This window comes from Podarcis pityusensis (genome assembly GCF_964106645.2).
Source record: "Podarcis pityusensis genome assembly, chromosome: 2".
In the NCBI taxonomy this organism is placed as follows: Eukaryota; Metazoa; Chordata; class Lepidosauria; order Squamata; family Lacertidae; genus Podarcis; species Podarcis pityusensis.
In genome coordinates, this window is record NC_138029.1 from 109,764,919 (window position 1) to 109,780,274 (window position 15,356).

Sequence of the window (15,356 nt, forward strand, 5' to 3'; positions counted from 1 at the left end):
CTCTCTATGGAGGCGCAGGTTACAGCTACAGCAAAGGCAGCATTTTTCCATCTCCGCCGTGTCAAGCAGTTGGTTCCTTATCTTTCTCACCCTGATCTAGCCACTATGATCCAAACCACCAGGATTGATTACTGTAACTGACTCTATGCAGGGCTTCCCATGAAGGTGACCCAGAAACTCCAGCGGGTGCAGAATGCTGCGGCAAGACTACTTATAGGGTCTTCACCATGGGACTACATCCAACCAGTGCTATATCAGCTGCACTGTCTCCCAGTGGAGTACAGGGTTAAGTTTAAGGTGCTGGCTCTAACCTTTAAAGCCCTATATGACCTGGGACACTCGTACCTATAGGACTGCCTCTCTTGGTATGCCCCGCAGATGACCTTATGGTCTGCAAACAATAACATCTTGGAGGTCCCTTTTGCATTACTTTCTATGGAAAAGCACACCTTGGTTTTGGAATGCTTTGGTTTTGGAACGGACTTTCAGAATGGGTAGATTTTGAGAACCAAGGTACCACTGCACAGCAATTTCTTGTGTGGTCAAGGTACAATAATTACACAGGAACCAAAATAAAATACAGACGACAACTTCACTTTTAAACTTTAATGAAAGAAAGCATTGATATGTAAGGTAAAACAATTATTACAAGCTATTATTCTCACGTTATTTCTGCATGCAAAACTAGCAGTAATTTTAACTATTATTATTGATCTCTATCTTGATTGGCCACCTAGAACTCCCACCAGTCCAAACTACTTAAAAGCTTTGCTACATTCCAGTTACACTGCAATGTTCAAGAAAGAGAACAGAAAACATTTGAGCTCTCCAACCAAGGAGTGGTTGGGAAGAACAGGGTTCCATGAGCTCCAGGAAGAGATGAATTGAGAATCTGATGGACAATGACCTAGGAGAGTCTGGATGGAAGTGGCTCCAGCCTCCTCCCTAACCATCTTGACTGTGAGTATGGGATGGTATACTCTAACAAGGCAATTAAGGACTGACTTTGAGACATTTGAAGGCAGTCCTGTATCGAGAAGTTTTCAATGCCGGATGGTTTTATATATTTTTATATTCTCTTGGAAGCTTCCCAGAGTCTACAGGCCCAGGGTGTGCAGCCTTCCTCTGCTCAAGTGAGCTACCAATTAAGGAGGCCACACAGTGGAATGAGATCAAATCAGGCCACAACTTTATTGACTACAGATGAAGTAGTTTGCCTATAGGCATTGTGTAAGCATTTATTGTCTGCCTACCGGAAATGACATCAGGGTCAACCCGGCAGTGGGGATTCCCATGACTTACATCAAATAGGGGGATCCCTGCAGGGATCCCCACCCCTAGGAACGCTGAGACCCAAGCCCTTCCCCCCATCTGGGCAAATGGACAGACGCAACTCCATCATGGACCCCTTTAACAGCATACCCTATTTCTGGAGTGGAAGGCCAGGGGACAACCCCCCCCTCCAACCAAGGCTAAGCTTACCCAATGCCTAAACCACCAAAGTTGTGACGATTGGGGTTTGTTGCTTTTCTGTGTTTGCTCTGTCATTTGAATTGCAATGGCAGGAGGAAGACCAGACATCCCTCAAAAGCAAAGGGTGTGAAATGTTCTAATATTATGTTTTTCAAAGGAGAAAGTGAAAGAGAAGGAGAAAGATTGGCTACCCACCCTTTACCAAGAGGTTTCTGGATGGGTTAAAACAATATAAGAATAGAACGGTAAAATCAGTCAAAACACATGTCATCATCACAGCATTGTATTTTAACTTTATCTTCTTCTAGTCCGCAGAATTTTTCATAATGACCTTCGCCACAAAATTTGATCTGCAACTTGTTTGTTGGATCTGGCGAGAGAAAGAGAAGTGCTTATGTTGATACTAACTAGTGAGTCAAGTCCATAGTTCATACCAAAAGAACAGACAAAGCTCACAGCACATTGAAATAAATTCCATTTTAAGCTCCATTGACAAATGCATACCTAAAACTGATTTTTTCCCCATGCTAAAACTACTAAAGTGTCAACATTAAAATAAAATAATGTTAAAACATGTGCAAAATGTCAGGAAAAAGCAGCAATGCAAAAGCCAGCTGCAGGTGGCTGGAAAGCAAAACAGGATGTTGATGTCTGCAACTGTACTAGTGGAGAAAGGGGGCAGTCCATTCTCCGTACTGAGCACCGGATGTTAGCTCAGAGTGTCATCTGACCTGTGCTGGAAGTACAGGGGCGGAGTAGTGACTCTACTGCCAGAGTCTGGAGGGTACAGACACCGTTTCTCTGTACTGCTGAACGACAGGAATAAAAGACATGTAAAAAGGACTCCTGTCTGTCTTACTTCCCCTCCCTGGGGAGTGCAGGGAGGGAGAGAAGGAGGAGGGTGTGTTCTCCTCGCGTTTGAGGAGGATCGCCAATTTACGACCTTGCCTGCTGGGAGACGCAGACGGAAGGTCAACAAGGATCCCAGCCGAATGCCTGGAGTGAGGCTGGTTTCCCTCTGACCGTGGCTGGAATCCTGACAACTGGTAGCATTTCCGGTGGTTCTGATCCATGGAAATCTGCATGAGAGGTGGATGGATCGTTTGCCATCCTCTGCTCAAAGAAGGTAACGTCTGCGTGCAGCCAGAAGCTGAACAGACGGCTGGACACCAAGAGGAGGTGTTTTTCCAAGCAACGGAGCTCAAGGTATGCTGCATTTCGGGCTAAAAGTGTGAACGCAGATTGATTTATTCTCTGGTTCACGGGAGCTGCGTTTGGGAAAAACAACAGCTCTGAGAGAAGAGGCCTGCAGCTTGGCAGCTCAGCCTGCATTCCAGACATTTTTGTGGTTGATAAGCTTTCGTGGAAAGTTACTGGCAGAGGGGCTGGACTGTGAGGCTGAGCCTGGGAAAAGCAAAACAAAGCCACGGAGTGTTTTGGCTACAAACTTATGAGCTCTTGGAGGGGACTTTCCATAGCAGCCAGCGTTTAGCTGCCAGGTGCCAAGAGCGTAAACAGCTTGCAGTTTGCCTGCCAAAGAAGGCGGAAAAGCAACTGTTGGATTTTAGAGCTTACTGGAGAGTGTGAGCTGAAGGCTTGGATTCAAAATGGATGCCAAGAAGGGGGGAGACATGCCTTGTCCATCTCCCCTGACCAGAGACAGTTATTCATCATGGTCTGGATGGATAACTACCGCAGAAGGGGTGAGCCAAGATGATGCTGGCCAAGTTCCTAAGAGCTCATCGAAAGCTGAGGAGAGCTTTGACCCCAGATGGGGGAGTGAAGGAACTGTTGCTGTTGGAACTGTTGCTGTTCCTGTTCAAGATGCAATGGATGTTGCTGACAGGGGGAGGGAGGAACAGAGTTCTGACTCCCCCACTGCTGATGCCACTGGAGAGCATGCTGTAGCATTGAGCACTGTCCGATGTTACAATTGTGGACAGACTGGGCATCTACAGAGGAACTGTAAGAAGCCACGCCAGCCAAGAGGAGCAAAAAGCAGCTCTACGAAGCCTGAGGCGTCAGGCAAAAGCCGTACCAAGTGCCAGGTGAAACCTGCAAAGGCTTTGATGGCGAAAAGAACCACGCCAGATGTTGGGAACTCGTTTGTAATCGACACTGGAGCCACGGTTCATATGTGTCCGCACAGAGAACTGTTTTCAACGTTTGAGAAGCAAAGCTTCGCAGTGAAACAGGCCAACGGTCAAGAGCTGGAAGCGACCGGGATTGGGACTGTGTATCTTGAGAGTCTGAACTTGACTATAAACAATGTTTACCTGGTTCCAGAACTGCGGTTCAATCTGCTGAGTGTGTCGCAGATTGCAAAGAAAGGACTGAGACTGTCCTATGATGCTAAGAGCTGCAAGATCTACAAAGATGGAGAACTGTATCTTACTGCCAGAGAGAAAGATGGACTGTATTTGTTGACTTTTGATCAAAGTGATTACATGAAATGTAATTCTTCTGATTCTAACATAATCTCTCTTGCAGGTGTGACCAAGGACGCCAGGAAGGTGACCAAGAAGGTCGACAGGGCATTTCAGCGGGTGTATGCTGATGTGATTGGTCCTCTAGAACCATCTAGAGGCGGTGCAAGATTTTACCTTGTGTGTGTGGATTGTTTTACTAATTATTCTTGGGTTTTTATGATGGAAAAACCACAAGAAACCTTAGAAAGGTTTCAGGAGTTTTGTGACAAGGTTAAAAATGTGCATGATGCTAACATTGACTGTCTCTTCACAGATGAGAAGCCAATTTTTCTGTTACAGAAGTTTCAGAAGTTCCTGGATGGAAAAGGGATAGACCACAAGGTTGCTGTTTCGGCAGAAGCGTGGAACAGGGGGGTCTGTGTGAGGGTGAACAAAGAATTGCAAAAGGGGATGCATGCGCAATTGCTGAGTTCACATTTGCCACATGAATATTGGGCGGAGTCGCTAATGTCCTATGTTCACGTGTGGGTGAGAAAAGTCTCAAAAGAGTTGGGTAGTTCTCCTTTTGAGAAGCTGTTCCATAGAAAACCTTCTGTTGCCTATTTTAAGGTTTTCAGGTCTCATGTGAGAACAGAAGCTCCAGGTGGAGTAAAGAATGCCAGAGGCATTTTTGTGGGTTATGAAAAGGGTCTCTACAGAGTAATTTTGTCTGAATCTGGTCAGGTGATTCTCACAAAGTTTCTGGAGAGTGCTCCTGAACACGAGCGGGTAGTAGTACATGTCAGCATCGCCCTAGAGCCAGTGCACCAACTGGACTCTTGCACCTCAACCCCGACTGGGCTAGGCGAGCTGGGTAGCACCGCCAGAGACCTCCTTCTCACAGGAAACGGTCACAGTGCTGTGGACTCACAGCTTAGAGCTGAGAGCACCGGATTCACTGTCTCAATAATACAGTCGTTGCGCAGCAGAGTTTTGCAGAGTCTTGCAGAGTATAAACCACTCGGAGAGCAGCTCTGTAGAATATCTTCCTTTTATTCTGTAACTACAACTATGATACAAAGCTATATACAGAGCTGAATATTCTAAGCATAAATCAATGCTACACTGAGAGTCTGCAGCTGCTCTTAGCAGCAACCTAATCTCTAGGATCTCTAACACTCTCACTCTCTCCGATACACTGACTGACTCTCTCTCTCACACACAGTTATGTTGCTGGGCAGAATAAGTAGATAGGCAGGACACGCCTCCTTCTCTCTGGAGAGTCAGCAGAGACCATCAGGAGATGATCAGGAGATTCTTGGGTATGGGAGGGGTGAAATCTCCTCATCCTCCCCCATTTCATCCGACCATTTCAAGAATCTTTAACATAACTGCAATTTACACATACACTCCAAAAGTTGTTCTCTGCTTACAACCTTGGTTAACATATTTGCAGGTATCTCTTTTCCGGGCATATAACACTTTTACAATACAAATGAATAAGCAGCTTCTGGAAAAATCTTCACACACATTTCTTCCTCTCAGATACAAATTGACATTTCTAATTAGGCAGATTTGAACAAACCATTTTCAGAACTCAAATACACGCTTTCCTTTAAATATCAGGTAAGGAAATAAATAAAGCGTTTTGTGCTACTACTCTCAGCACACTTCATGCTAGGTTTGAAAACCCCACCAGAGTTGCTCGTGACCGCAGTCTTTGCAAACTCTTCAGAAAACCTTTTCGGTGGTACACCCTTGGTTGTTCTCTCGGATCTGCGCAAAACTCTTTGATCCTCTTGTTCTGGTGCTTCCTCCTCTTTGGGAGAATGGGGAGCTAAAGTATATGAAGCTGCTAAGTCTGAGTCAGCGTCAGACTCACCTGAGGCTTTTGGGCTCTGATAATCTGTGCCATCATCTGGAACTACATTGGCATCAGGATTATCATCACCAACAACACTTGCCTCCCTCTTAACTTTCTTTGCCCCTTTTGCACCATCATCACAAATGGGATTGCACTGAAAAACGCCAACTCTGTCCCATTGTGGATTGTCATCAATACTCCTGGTCAGCCTTATGGTTTTCGTGTCTGTGATCAGAACACGATAAGACCCTTTCTCATATCCTAGGAAAATACCATGTTCTCCACGCTTGCTCAGTTTGTCACCCTGTGAGGTGTGCACCCAAACCTCCGAACCAAAAATTTTAAAATGCTTTACACATGGCTTTCTTCCGTGAAGCATTTCATATGGGGTGCAATTTACACTAGACTGGTATCTCCTGTTATACACAAGACAGAAAAACGAAAGAGCTTCGGCCCAAAAAGGATTGGGTAGCCCCGAATCATGTAACAGCGTTCTGATTCCTTGCTGCAGGGTCTGGTTTACTCTCTCACATAAACCATTCTGCCAGGGTGATCTGGGCGTGGCTGTCCTATGCTCAATGCCCTGTTCAGAAAGAAAACTCTCAAACTCTTCTGAACAAAACTCTCCACCCTTGTCTGTGAAAAGAAAACGTACATTCTCATTATGTACATTTCTGAGCCATTTACAAAACTGGCGAAACTTGGTAAAGGCTTCAGCCTTTTTCTGCAGCATATAGACCCAAACATATTTCGAATAGGAGTCTATCAGAACCATGAAAAACCTTGAATTGCCTCTAGAGAGCGCTAGAGGCCCCACTAAGTCTGCATGAATGACTTCATATGGTTTCTTGGCCTCTCTCCCAGACTCTGTACCTTTGGGAGCTTGCCGTGCCTTACTCTCAGCACAAGAAACACATTTCATGTGGTAGGGACATTCTTTCAACTTCATACCCTGAACCATATCAAGCATTTTTGCCACAGCCTGGAAATTCAAATGACCATAAATACGGTGGTAATAATGAATACATTGGTCATGCAACTTCTCATTCTTATCAACAGATAAATTGCAACACTCTTTCTCAGTTGCTTCTGCAGTGCCTGTACCTGAAACAAAAGGCAATTGGTACAAACCATTTACACATTTTGCATACAGAATGAGCTTGCCATCTCTAAGAATTTCACAGCGAGATTTAGCAAACCCCACCTTAAACCCTTGACGATCAAGCTGGGAAACACTCAACAAATTGTCCTGAATATCAGGCGCATACAGGACATTCTTAATAGTTGCATTCAGGCTCTTTAAGAACACAGTTCCCTGAGCCATACTCGTGAGAACTGTCCCATCTGCTTGATGAATTTCTTTCTCTTGCTTCTCAAGCTGAACAAAGAGATTCTTATCTTTGGCCACGTGGTTTGAACAGCCAGAGTCGACCACGAAGAAACTCCGCCCACGTTGACTGGAACAGCGAGAGATCAAAGCCTTTGAAGTAGCAGGTGCTTGGGGATTTCTTCCTCCTCCCCCTCTGCCTCTGAAGTTTCCCTTCTTCTTTGAAGACTTCTTACACTGGAAACTCAAATGGCCTTGTGCTCCACACGAAAAGCACCGCTTCAATTTCAAAGCTTTAACAGCAGCAGTTTCACTTTCACTTTCCCCTGCTGAAGACTCAGGCACATTTTCAAGCATATTTTTAACAGCACAGTCCCGGCTTTCTTTAACAGCCTGTCTGCGATCCCACTCATTCAAGAGCACGCTAGACACATAATCTTCTGTTAGCCGGTCAGAAGGCATTGTGGAAATCTGGGCAGCCACTCCATCATAAGACTCATCTAGGCTATTGATCATCAGCATTACAAACACAGCCTCTGAAATAGCCAGGTCTCGCTGAACAAGGTCCTGTCTGAGACGCTTTAATTGAGATAGATGGCTAGGCAAATCACCACCTTTCTCCAACTGCAGCCTGCACAGCTTCTTAAAGAAAATCACACTGGAACCAGCATTCTGCCTCAGATGCATATCTCTCAACTTATGCCAAACAGCTTGTGCAGTCTCTTGACCCTCTAAGTTCACCAGCAAGTGGTCTGAAACACTCAAAACAATTGTCCCTCGGGCTTTCATATCTGCAGCATGCCACTCAGCCCAATCATCATCATCCTTATCTGGAGGGTCATCTTCTATCGTGTGAAATAGCTTTTCCCTCTGTAAAAGCGCTTTCATCTTTACTTGCCAAACTGCATAGGTTTCAGGCGTGAGGAGAGGAAAGGACAGAGCCATCTGGCCAGAATGTGCACAGTCCATGTCTGCTATTACTTACAGCAAGACACTTCCCTCGTGCAACACAGATAAAGCCTTGACTCCCTCAGCCACTCTCTCTCCCACTCAGAGCGCAATTAACAGGCAAACAGGGATGCTATCTTCTTCCTTTGGCAGTCAGCAACATACCTCCATAAATCAAGCAGCAGCAAGAGCAACAGCGGCAGCTTGAACACTCTGCTCCAAAACAGCTCTGCTTCTGGGCACCGCAAATCAGTCCAGCATGCAGCGTCCGTTCCACCGTCCGGCAATCAGCAACAGAAACCTCTGGCGACTGGGACGCCTGGGACGCCTGGGATGACTGGAACAACGCCAGGTCAGACGACTGGAACAACGACTGGGCCCATAACCGATGTCAGCATCGCCCTAGAGCCAGTGCACCAACTGGACTCTTGCACCTCAACCCCGACTGGGCTAGGCGAGCTGGGTAGCACCGCCAGAGACCTCCTTCTCACAGGAAACGGTCACAGTGCTGTGGACTCACAGCTTAGAGCTGAGAGCACCGGATTCACTGTCTCAATAATACAGTCGTTGCGCAGCAGAGTTTTGCAGAGTCTTGCAGAGTATAAACCACTCGGAGAGCAGCTCTGTAAAATATCTTCCTTTTATTCTATAACTACAACTATGATACAAAGCTATATACAGAGCTGAATATTCTAAGCATAAATCAATGCTACACTGAGAGTCTGCAGCTGCTCTTAGCAGCAACCTTATCTTTAGGATCTCTAACACTCTCACTCTCTCCGATACACTGACTGACTCTCTCTCTCACACACAGTTATGTTGCTGGGCAGAATAAGTAGATAGGCAGGACACGCCTCCTTCTCTCTGGAGAGTCAGCAGAGACCATCAGGAGATGATCAGGAGATTCTTGGGTATGGGAGGGGTGAAATCTCCTCAGTACACACATTTCCCACAGATGACAATTCAGATGACGATGATTTTTCTGATTTCACAGATTACAGTGGTACTGATGATGACAGTGATAGCTCAGAGAGCTCAGTTGTAACAGTCATTGAGAGGAAATCTCACACAATGGATAGACCTTCACAGGTGAAGGATGAGCCACTGTTTGCAATTGGATCTGGTTCTCAACAAAGTCCAGAGGTTGAACCAGTGAGCAGAGAGGATCAGCACCTCATACGCAGTGAGAGAGTTACAAAGGGTGTACCACCAAAGAGGTACTCAAAAGAGTTTGCTAACTTAGCTGTTGCATGTGTTGCTATTGTTAACAACTCAAAACAGGTTAAAGCAGTGTCTAAGTCAGAGACAAAGACACGACAGAGAGCTGCTAGCCAAGGTAATGCAGAAGCACTCATTCCTTGGAAGCCAGACAACCAGAGAGGTACACTGGTGGAACCAGTGGTGGGGAGTTCCAAGGGTGGAACTGAAACAACAGGGGACTGTTATATGTATAACAACTGTTTGTTTTCTTCTCTGGGTCGTGTTTTGCCTATTGATGCTTTTGGGGGAGGTTGTCAGGAAAAAGCAGCAATGCAAAAGCCAGCTGCAGGTGGCTGGAAAGCAAAACAGGATGTTGATGTCTGCAACTGTACTAGTGGAGAAAGGGGGCAGTCCATTCTCCGTACTGAGCACCGGATGTTAGCTCAGAGTGTCATCTGACCTGTGCTGGAAGTACAGGGGCGGAGTAGTGACTCTACTGCCGGAGTCTGGAGGGTACAGACACCGTTTCTCTGTACTGCTGAACGACAGGAATAAAAGACATGTAAAAAGGACTCCTGTCTGTCTTACTTCCCCTCCCTGGGGAGTGCAGGGAGGGAGAGAAGGAGGAGGGTGTGTTCTCCTCGCGTTTGAGGAGGATCGCCGATTTACGACCTTGCCTGCCGGGAGACGCAGACGGAAGGTCAACAAGGAACCCAGCCGAATGCCTGGAGTGAGGCCGGTTTGCCTCTGACCGCGGCTGGAATCCTGACATGTCCACATAAAACAAACCCTTAAATCTCACAATTTCCACCACTGTTGTCTAAGATAAATCCCAAATCTCTTTCCTTCAGACTGAAAAATAGGCTACTTTCCAAGTGACATGCCAGTTAGTTCCTTGAAGCAGAAACCTTACTTTCCTGCCCCTCTCCAACATTTCATCTTCTTAAGCAAGGTCCCTCTATGTAATGTGGTTTAATATAAGAATAAAGCTGGCATTCAAGACTCTAATGAAGCAGCTCTTCCAGTACTGCTGGAAGACTGTTGCACAGTCTGTCTTGCATTGATATGTCCATGAATCTCCCCACCTGCACAGTTGAATCCACATGTTCAAAATGGAGTTGGGGAAAAGCTTTCTAATACTCCATTTTCATTGGAAATGTCTGGTGTTTTTCAGAGGACACCCCTGCTGTGAGTGCCTGCAGGTTCTGTCCCTGCCACTCACCACCTGGCCTAGGCGGGGCCTGACAGGCCTCATAGGGACTGCTGCCGCTGCTGCTGTTGTTGCCCAGGAGAACTCAGAACAGCACAGAGTTCTTTTAAATATGTTTTTTAAAAATTCTGTTTTTACCTTTTAAAATTATTTTTGGTGTGTGGGGGGTGGGATGGATGTTTAGTCGGGTTTGGGAATGTTTAATTTTGGTATGTTTGTAATTTTTACTGTTTTTGGTTTGTATTGGTTTTTGTGTGTGTGTTTTTTTAAATTAAGTTTTATTTTGTTCTTAAGGCGAGGGGTCAGGGCTGCCTGGGAGTGGGTCCCAGCCAACAAAATGGCTGGGGCAGGTTCCACGGGGGGGGGGGGGGATGCACTGGGACAACCGATCTCAGTGATCATGGGCAGGAGGAGGAGTTATGCTAAGACCAGACCATGTCATTACCGAGGAGGCAGGTTTAGTCGTTGTTTGAGGACTATCCCTGCCTCCAGGTCCGGACGGATACTGGAATCAGCAAGGGATACCCACATGACCTGAAGGTGCTGCTATGCAATGCCAGGCCAATGATTCGTAAGACCACTGCCATCCATGACTGGATGGAGGACTTAACCTGGCATGTGTAACAGAGACTTGGTTGGATGAAGCAGATGGACCTGTCCTTGCCGCTGCTTGTCCACCAGGTTACTCTAACGCACAGCAACCCAGGCCTTGTGGGTGGGGATGTGGGGTTGCAGTGATTTTTAGGAAGATGTTACTCCTTACATTACCAAGAGAATTCAGAGCCTGACCAGAAAATCATAACTGCTGTAGTAAATTTATTATGCACAGTAATTTTATTCTGCACTAGCAAAACTTTGGGCTCTTCCATTTATTAAGCATTCACCCTGATCTGCTCAAGGTTATTCTTATTCTTTATTAACTCTCTCTATACCAACCTTCATCCAAAGATCACTGGGTGCCTTACAATATAAAAACACAAACATACATACCATAATAACAAATGAAAACAAAGAACCTCCCCCCCCCACATTTTTAAAGGCCATAGATTGTTTAATTAGCCAAAGGTCCGGGAGGAGTGGAATGTTTTTGCTTGGCATCTAAAGTTATATAATGATGGTGGCAGGAGAGCCTGTCTGGCGAGAGCATTCCACAAATGGGAAGCCACTGCAGAAAAGGATCGTTTTTGTATTACTTCCTGCATAGAAAGCACATAGAGAAGGGCCTCAGATGATGACTGCAGGGTCCAGGAGGTCAATACATATGGGGAGTGGCCGTCCTTGAGGTCCTGAGCCATGTATGGTTTTATAGGTTAAAACCAGCGCTTCGAATTGGGTCCAAAAACTGATTGGCTGTTGGTGTAATTAGGCCAGGATTGGTGTTATATGCTCAAACTGTCTTGCCCCGGTGAGTAGTCTGACAGCTGAATGTGGGATGTGTGTCGCTTCCTGTTCCCCCATAAGTGACTCAGCAAATGAGTGTAACTCTATAAAAGCAGAGTCACGCGGCCATTTTGTCTCAGTTCTGTTCGATTCAGTCCCCTCCATTTTGTTGGCTGCTGGCTCTCAGCCAGCAGTACTTGGGCCCATCCTCACAAAGGATGTAAGCCACATTGTATGTTTGTAACCTGAAGCTTAAAGCCTGCCTTCCAGGATGTGTACTGTGGACAACTTGTGAGTAAACTTATTGTTATACTTTTAAAGACAGACTTCTGAGTCTTTATTATATTTTAGGAGGAAAAAAAGGGGACACTAGAAATAATCCATCTGGGCAAGCCAGAGTGGATTAGTCATTTTGTGGAGATTCAAAGAAATCTATCAACTAGCTTCCATGAGTACAGAAGGGGATTTGTTCTGCTACATCACTCACTAGTGGGAGTGAAGGAAGGATAACATTTAAGAAATATTTCCTTGCCAACTATCCTAAACATCCCCACACTGAATTCTGGACCAGCTGCATTTTCCTAACTGTCTTCAAAGGCAGCACCACGTATAATGCACTGCAGTAATCTAACCTAGCAGACCCTCCAAGTATCCCTATTTTGCAGGGACGTCCCTGACTTTGAGAAGCTGGTTTCTGATTTGATTCTGGAATGTCCCGCTTTTTCTTAGGGTGTCCCTATTTTCATCAGATAAATGTTGGAGGGTAAGGAGGACTTCCGAGCCGTTTGAAGGCAATCCTGTATAGGGAAGTTTTTTTAAAAAAATATTTAATGTTTATTATGTTTTTATGCATGTGAGAAGCTGCCCAGAGTGGCTGGGGCAACCCAGTAAGCTGTGTGGGGTATAAATAATAAAATTGCCATTGTGGAATGGGATATTCCCATTTTCATCAGAGAAATGAAGAGGTTACCAGAGCACAGAAGAGACAAGTGCTCATTGCAGCATAGAAAAAGAGGAACATAGAAAAGATGCCTTACCTTTAACTCTTTCTGCCATTACACAGAATGACCCGTCACATGTGACACCATTTGGTACACATGGCATGCCAGAACGAAATGACCTGCATAGTCTGCATTTCACAGCATCTGTTGTAGGAGGCACAAAAATTTGTTCTATTGTTTCTCCCTGAAAGCATCACCTTCACACATTGGTCACCAAATCTGGGGCTTCATTAGGAGGTAGGCAAGGTGACTGAAGTCCTGGGAATCCTACCACTTCCCTCATTTATATTTATTTTCTTTCCTGTATATACTGAAAAGCATAGTACCAAGCGAACCCCCTTTTTTTTCAATTGTGGAGGGACCAATTGATTCAATGTCCCAACTCATAAAATCCTGTGGGCACACATAGCTGTCAGAATAGATCCTAGAGAGGTAGGATTCTTTTCCCCTCAGAAAGTCTGACTAAATTTACACCTCTGCAGATGGGGAAACTCTCTGCAGATTCATAGCATGCTCCTGGGCCCTTAGTCTATCAACACATTCCACCCAGACAACAGAATCAACTTTTTCCCAAAACTGGCGCTCCCAGAAGAAAAGCAGCTTCCTCACTCAATGGAAGCTTAACTCTGTCCTGAAATGAGCTCTAAGCTCACCCCATCGCAAGGATTTGCAAACTCTTGGCAGAAGGCATTTCCTTCCTACCACCCCTAAGTATATCTCTCCTGCTACTAATAGATTCAACCTATCTAAAACAGTGGCTTATTCTTCTTTTAAATCTTCTGGGATGGGGGATGGAGGCAATACTTACCTCCAGTCCTGAGGCAATGCAGAACACAGAATGTAAGTAGCCAGACCTGAAGCAGACGTGGCCTTTGATTACCAAGAAACAAGCTCTGCTCCATTGGAATGCCTTTTGTATGGAGAGACAGCTTTCAAAAGGCTAGCAGCTGAGGAACTGCAGGTTTCCAGGGCACATAGGAACACGCTGCTCAGTCTGAGGAGCTGGGTTCAAGATATCCATTATATAAGTCTGGGAGGAACCCTCTTGGCTTCTTGCCTCATACTGGTGGCCTTGAAAGGTCCAAGGAGCCTCTGGCGATATGCTTGGGTCACTCGGATGGGCAGCAGAGAGTGAAGGCGATGGTTGTCTTGGGCCCTTTCAGGCATAAAGTGCTGATTGTTAGGGCAAATCCAAATGGGCTGAGGAATCAGCTGCATGCTGTACAGAATGTCGCGGACCGTGGAGGATGCCTGATGCTATCTTACGAGGGTTTTCTGTTCTGCTCCAGGTTTCAATTGTAATAGTACAATGTGCCGAGCAGGCAACTCTCAACCAGCCTACAGATGAATCACAGTGGGTGACTTCTGGCCAGCCCATATTCCCGAATCGTTGTGTTAGCAGCTTTCTTTTGTATCTCACTGCTGCTCATAGTGGAATGAATGATGTGCACAGCCATGTGTTTCTGTTCTCCATGAGTCATAAATAAGTGGTCCTTTGATATTGCACGTATCTTCAACTTTACTCAAAGATGTGGGACATGGAGAGACAACAGACTTGCAAGACAGACTCTCATTCCTGGCATTCCCATGAACAGATATTCTGGCCACCTCCATATTTCTTGGAGCCAAACCGCATCCAATATGAGCTGATGCTTTTAATTGGGGAGAAGTGGAAGGTTGGCTCTGGAAATCAACCCTGAGTGCTCACTGGAAGGACAGATCGTGAAGCTGAGGCTCCAATACTTTGGCCACCTCATGAGAAGAGAAGATTCCCTGGAAAAGACCCTGATGTTGGGAAAGATGGAGGGCAAAAGGAGAAGGGGACGACAGAGGACGAGATGGTTGGACAGTGTTGTCAAAGCTACCAGCAGAGTTTGACCAAACTGTGGGAGGCAGTAGAAGACAGGAGTGCCTGGCATGCTCTGGTCCAGGGGTCACGAAGGGTCGGACATGACTAAACAACTAAACCACAACAACAACAACACAGGAAGTTTGGCTGGTTAGTCAGTTGACTGAGGCCCTTTTATTTTGGAATCTGAGTGCAAAGACTTGGAGAAACAGACTAATATGGTACGGTTACATTAATACTTCCAGATGCTGATTGGGCTTATGTGATTTGTGTATGGGATTCTATTTGAACACTGACATATACGATGCAAGAGTGTTATGCAGAGTGGAGGATCTGCTTTGTTTGTTTTGCCCTGTCGTATTCTTGCCTGTGTCTTCTGGAAGCTGGAGGGGCCCAGAGAGGGAAAGGAAATGCAGCTGAGCACAGAAGTCTGTTGCAAAGCATGGGATATGGCCCATATAATTAAGATTTCCTCAATTTTGAGGAAAGGAAAATATGAGGTACAGTGATTTCTTTTGTGATCAAGATACAGTAATTACGCAGGAGCTAAAATAGAAAACAGACCGCAACTTCATTTTTAAATTTTATTGAAAGAAATAATTGATGCGTAAGGTACAACAAATAATACAAACCATTATTTTCGCCTCATTACTACATGCAAAACTAGCAGTGATTTTAACTATTATTATTGAACTC

At 45.5% G+C, this 15,356-nt stretch overlaps 1 long non-coding RNA gene across 1 annotated transcript; it reads right to left on the reverse strand.

Moving 5' to 3' along the window:
- Nucleotides 1-1,773: 1,773 nt before the first annotated feature.
- Nucleotides 1,774-14,669, reverse strand: LOC308470255. Its single transcript, XR_013982308.1, has 3 exons — nucleotides 13,620-14,669; nucleotides 12,848-12,955; nucleotides 1,774-1,843 (listed from the first exon to the last, which is right to left on the reverse strand). It is a non-coding gene; the product is annotated as an uncharacterized lncRNA (long non-coding RNA).
- Nucleotides 14,670-15,356: the final 687 nt, after the last annotated feature.